Here is a 6812-nt window from a genome sequence, read left to right as displayed (position 1 = left end):
GGAGTAAAGGTTTTGTGGGTATATCTCTGGTAAGCACTCCCGAGACTATAACTCGACCACTAGGGCCACCTAGGGGTTTAAAGGCTTGTTGCATATGCTAAATGCAACCGACGATGCCTTCGACAGTGAGTTAGGATTTTATTTTGTAGATTTGATTTGCTCGAGGACTAGCAAATAATAAGTTTGGGGGTATTTGATAGACACATTTATGTGTGTATTTTGATCTTAATTGTATATATTGTTAGCGCTCGATTTTGTACTTATTATGGTGTTTTATGTCTTTGTAGGTATTTTTGGGCAATAAACATTTTTGGAGAAATCGGCTCGAAAAGTTGATAAAGGCGCCCCGGAGGACACCTACTATTCAGACTCTCAGTTTGGATAAGGGGTACTTCAATTACTAAGGGGCACCTCACTGCTAATTGTACCCCGGATATATCATTTACACCCCATGGCTATGTGCACCCCTACTCTGGATAGGGGGCAACCAGCTTCTTCCCCAAAATTCAAATTCATTTTGGCGGGAATATTTGGAAGAAGTGAACAGAGTTAGGGTTTGAGATTCAAGCGAGTTTTATAGAGATTCAAGCGCTGATTTTCATGGGGCTGGACTTCCTAGAGCGTAACAGTCTTGGAATGTTCGTTTTGATCGATCTAATTTGGCTAGATAAGCCGGAAAAAGGAAACAGAGGTGTGGAGTTTCACGGGTATCCTGATTCGGTAGTTGGAAGAGATTTGGTCGGATTTTTCTCGCGTTATGGATTAGTATAACCCTTTTTCGTCTAAGCAGGGAATGTATGGCGGCCAGATTCGAGAAAGAAGGAGTTTCCATCGTGTTAGACCAAAACAGAGTCATGGAGAAATATTATCGGGATTTTAAAGTCCATGAAGATTTAGGAAAGAATTTAACGCCCAGGATTGAGTTAACAAGGTCCTGCTGGAATATTGTAGAGGTGGGATTGACCCAGTTGACGCGTACAGAAGAGAAGAAATAGAAAAACCCCTGACTTGCCGTGAAAGAAGAATAAAGATAAACTCGAGTTGTTTAGGGTTTACTTGGGGGCTGTTGGATATATATAGGTTGGTTGCAAGTCAGAGAGGAGGACGAAGAGTTTGGGGTAGTTTAGAGAACCAGAGGAGACAAAAATCACGAGTTGCAGGAAATCTATTCTGCTGGTGCTGCTGAAGAACACGAAGAACATCAACCCACGCCCAACTGTCGCAGAACACTGTCGTTGTTCTACAACACTTCGCTTCTATCGTTACTGTAGCAGTCTTATTCCTTCTGTTTCTCTTGTAGCAGTCGATCTGCAATACATATAAACGTTGCGATTGAACTGTTTTACTCCCTTTGAGTCTCTTCACCTTTGAAAACACCTTTTGAGCAATGGAAAAATATTTTGAACCTGTTTTTGATATGAGGATCTAAACCCCATTGCTGAGGTGATAGAGGAAGCTATTTTTCCAATAAAGAGTGGTATTTTCTATTTATCTTATTTATTACAATTATTTATATGATTATTTGCCTTGTTTGAGAATTGTTTTTAATGATTTTTATTCAACAATTGTGATTTCCATTGATGGTATATGCTTGGACTTAGGTTTTTGAGATCCCATGCTTTTGATTTACACTTGTTATTTTAAAAATCTACTTGTTGCAACATCTTAGAATCAAATTAAACGAAAAAATTGAATAAATATAAATATTGGATTTAAATCACTTTGAACTTGGAAAATAGTGGAATCTTAGCCTCACTGTTCTTTTAATATTGATAACATCATCATCTTTGTTTGAGTTTTCTATTTTTGTTTTAGAATTTAAGTTTATATTTTATCCTTCGCAAGTCTTAGAATCGAACCACTTTTATCACTATCTACAATTACATCATACACAAAACATTAGAAGTATACGTGGATGACATGTTAGTAAAGAGTAGAGAATCTAAAGACCATGTACAGGACCTGAGGGAGATTTTTGAACAAATGCGGAAGTATAACATTAAACTGAATCCTGAGAAGTGTACTATTAGAGTTGCATCGGGAAAATTTTTAGGCTACATTGTATCAAAGGAAGGAATACAGGTTGATCCAGAAAAAGTGCAAGCAGTTCGTGACATGTCAACACCAGCAACAATAAAAGATGTACAGAAGTTGAATGGGCTTCTAGCTTCGCTGGGGAGATTCATTTCGCGATCATCAGACAAATGCAAATATTTTTTCGATATACTCAAGAAGGGTGCGAAATTCAAATGGATTGATGAATGCGAAAAAGCTTTTCAAGGGATCAAAGAACACCTTATGAATACAACTATTTTACAAAAAGCAGAATCAGGAGAAGAATTATTGATCTATCTTGCGACGATGTCGCATGCATTAAGTGCTGTGTTATTGCGAGTAGACGCAGGACTGGAGAAACCCATTTATTACATTAGCAAAACTTTTAATACTGCCGAGAAGAATTATTCAAAGATTGAGAAGTTGATCTTAGTATTAGTTTATGCATAATTTAAATTCCGCATATATTTTCAAGCGCACAAGATAAAGGTATTAACGAAAGTACCAATTGAATCAGTAATGAAGAATTCTAAAAGATCAAGAAGAGTGGAGATATGGAATGCACAAGTAGGCCACTTTTATATTAAATATGAAATTTTGTCTTCACCAAAATCACAAGTTGTTGCAGATTTCTTGGCAGAATTTCCTTTAAAAGAAGACGAAGCGGTATAAGAAATGATGGATATAGAAGAAGAACACGGAGATCCAAAAGATTTATTAATAGAACCAAATAGATGGGAGATATTGGTGGATGGATCATCAAATGGAGAAGACAATGGAGTTGGAATTGTTTTAATTTCGCCAGAAGGAATAAAGATGGTTGTTTCATTCAGATTGGAATTCGCGTCCACTAATAACGAAACGAAATATGAAGCTGTGATACATGCCTTAAAATTCGTAATATAAATGAAACTAGAAAATGCCAGGATCACTAGTGATTCGCAGCTAGTTATTCGCCAAATAAAGAGAGAATATACTACAAATGAACCATCCTTGAAGAAATACAAGAAGCTCGTTGAAGAATTGTCAGCGAAAATCCCAAAAATAAAATGGAGGCACATTTCAAGGAAGGATAACATACTCGCAGACGCTTTTGCTTTCATCTCAAGTATGATGACAGATCCAACTTCGAGATGCATAAAAATACAAACACTTCTGTCACCATCAATCAATAAAGAAGAAGAAGAAGTGGACGTGATGATAATAGACGATGAAGAAGAAGAACAAACGAACAATATGGAAGACTGGAGAATGGAAATTCATGCATATTTGGCGAAAGGAGAAACACCAAGGAATAGATTGGAAACACACAAGTTAAAAAGCCGTGCAACGAATTATGAATTAAGAGATGGGCTGCTATTCCGAAAATCCTTTAATGGACCATCACTCAGATGTTTGACACGAGAGGAATGAGAAAAAGTGCTAAAAATGTTACACAGTGGGGATGCTGGCAATCATAACGGGGGAAGATCTTTGGCAAATAGAGAAAAAATGCAAGGTTATTACTGGCCATACATGCACGAAGATGCAAAACAAATATCAAGACGTTGCGAAGATTGTCAGCGACAAAGAAAGAAAATACATGCACCTGGAGCACCATTGTCATCTTCAACCAGTGTATGGCCTTTTGGGAAGTGGGGCTTAGATATTGTGGGGCCATTTTTACCAGGTTCTGGACAAAGAAGATACTTAATAGTCGCAACAGATTATTTCACAAAATGGACAGGAGTGAAGGCAGTACAGAATATTCACGACAAAGATATCTTTACATTCATATTCGAAAATATCATCTGCAGATTCGGAATTCCTGCGCAATTGGTATCTGATAATGGGAAACAGTTTGAAGGACAGAACATAGAAATGTTACTCAACGCATTTAAAATAAAATGTGGAAAGTCTACTCCTTTGTATCCACAAGCTAATGGACAGGTAGAAGCAACAAACAAAACAATCGCAGATATATTAAAGAAGAAATTGGAAGGAAATCACAGAGCATGGTGCGAACAAGTACATAATGCAGTATGGGCTTATAATACAACTAGAAGAGAAGCTACTGGAATGTCACCTTTTTGTTTAACATACGGAGTTGAAGCGGTGTTACCAACAAAAGTTGTTATTCCGACAACAAAGAAAGAATCTTGGGAGAAAAATCTTAGTGCGGGTTTGATCTTAAACAAACTTGATGAATTAGAAGAAAGAAGAGAAAAAGCTTTACAACATATGGAGAATTATCAGCGAAGATTAGCCCGAGAATATAATAAACATGTCAAAGTACGCGAATTCCAACCAGGAGATTTAGTTCTGCGAGAGACACCAATATATCAGCGAGAAAATGGTGGAAAATTAGCGAAAAAATGGGATGGACCTTACATCATTAAGGAGATAGTTGGAACAGGAGCTTATAGATTAATGGATCCAGAAGGTAGAGATGTTGGTCATAGACTTGACAGACCATGGAACAGGTTCTACTTAAAAAAATATTATTCGTAAGAAGCTTTGAGAAGTTATGGATTCTGAAAGAATAATTGAAAGATTATTCATATCAAAACAAGATCATGATGTGCGAAATTTTCGCAGAGATAATCACAGAACAATGACATAAAAGAAAGGAGCGAACCTTTATGGCGTACACCTTAGTTCGCGAATAAATTTTCGCAAGAGGCAAATGTAAGACCTAAAGTACGTCATATTAGGGGGTACCTGTTGCATGGCTCAGGGAAAGGCTACACCGCCACCGAAACCTGAGTCATGGAGATTTAGGGTCAATAAAGCCCATCCGGGAGAGGCACCTTGGATTCTCAGCTTAAGCATATGAATTAGGTTGGGTGACTAAGGTAATAAGGACTCTCCCAAGGAGTGCAGATATGATCAAGGAGCCGAGGTACACGGTTGAGTCAAGAGTTCCAGGGGCGTTTGAAGCGTACCTTGCCATTCTTGACAAGTTTTGGATTATACTGCACTCAGCCTGAAGAAAACCCCACTTAGGGTGCAGTCTCGTAACCATAAGCCCTACAGGTAAAAGGGATAAGAGGCTGCGAAAACAACTGGTTGTTGTTAAGACTGGATGGGAGGAGCTAACCTTGTATGGTATAAGTACGCCTCCTTGAAGGGGCAACCAGGGGGGAGATAAGGGCGGCACCCTCCATTAGGGAGCTGATAAGTGTCTTAAGACGCAAATGTCATGAGGCTTTTTACTCGCAAGGGTATTAAGGCTTGTCATATTTGTGCAAAAATCCTGAAGAGGCAATAATACAAAAGAAAAAGATAAGACGAGATCAATGGGTTTTCGCATGAAAGTGCGAAGACGTCCTGCGATTTCGTCGCAAGACGGCAATGTCATGGGGCTTTATTTTCGCAAGAATATTTAGGCCTGTCATATTTTCGCAACATTCCTGAAGAGGCCATAATACAAAAAAAAAAAGTTAAGGCAAGATCAATGGGTTTTTGCATGAAAGTGCAAGGACGTCCTGCGATTTTGTCGCAATGACAAGAGGTGGCATAATAAGACCTTTAATTAGGAAGGAAAAATAAGACCACATGACAAAACAAAATATTTATAAGTATTCATAACAGATTATTTTTCGCAAGAAAGATAATGAGAGGAAAGTATGGGAATCAATAAACAAGAAGCATTATCTTTCTCACCAGCAAAATACTAAAAGGTAAAATTGATTCCAAAGTTGGTTGAAGAATATTATTCGCAAAAATTAATAAAGATAAGACAATTCAAGAAGATAGAACTAGATAAGAAGCTCATGCTTCAATATTAATTCCAGTAGAAGGAGATAATAGACGTTCTTCGCCAATTTTCTCATTATCGCAAGCCTCTCCTTCATTTCGATTCTGATCTTTGCCTTGATTAGCACCTTGATTATCGCCAGCAAGTACTTCTTCAGAAGAGATTTCTTTTTCATTCTCATTTTGATTAACACCAGCAGATGCTTCCTTAGAAGGAATTTCTTCTTCATATTCCAAGAGATTATCCTCTGCACCACTTTCATAATCATAATCACTATCAGCAGGACGAGGAACTTCATCATCATCTACTTCCAAAGGTTCGATTGATGTAGGAGGAAGAGATTTAGACAATAAAATATCATTTACAAGGACTTCAGCCTGGAGATGAACTTGACGAAGAAGTGCTCTCTAATGATTCCTATCTTGAATATCCTTAAAATACGCAAGATAATCAAGTCTTCTTTCTGCTCGGTCGCGAGAACTAGTAAGGGCAGAGACGAGCAATGCATTTTCTTTGCGAATTTTGGCATATTTAGCCTCCAAAACAGAAATGGAGGAATGAAGATTCTTCTCAGACTCTGCGAAAGGTAGAATACAAAATTTCAATAAGATGAAGAACTCAAAAAGATATGACAAAGAAAAGATAGTTAAGGCAATCAAACTATTATGACTACCTTCCTTTTGCGAAATAAGGTGTCGAATCAAGGTCAGACAACTATTTTCCCAACGATCTATTGTGTCATCAAATTTATCTCCAACTAAAGCTTTAAGTCGAGACTGAAGATTTTTCTTTTTAGAAATAAGAAAGGCATTTTTCTTCGTAAGAGAAGAATAAGATTCTTCTAATTTGGAATATTATTCTTTAAGTTGATTCGCCTTTACACTTAAAGCTATTCTACCTTGAATGAGTGTATCTCTTTCAGCGATAGATGATTCTGTTACTTCTTTAAGTTCATTTCTCAAAGAGCGAAGAGATTGCTCTTGGTCATCATATACTTTCTAAAGAATGATAAGTTGTT

This window comes from Papaver somniferum, chromosome 9 (assembly GCF_003573695.1).
Source record: "Papaver somniferum cultivar HN1 chromosome 9, ASM357369v1, whole genome shotgun sequence".
NCBI lineage: Eukaryota > Viridiplantae > Streptophyta > Magnoliopsida > Ranunculales > Papaveraceae > Papaver > Papaver somniferum.
This window is presented reverse-complemented; position numbering follows the sequence as displayed.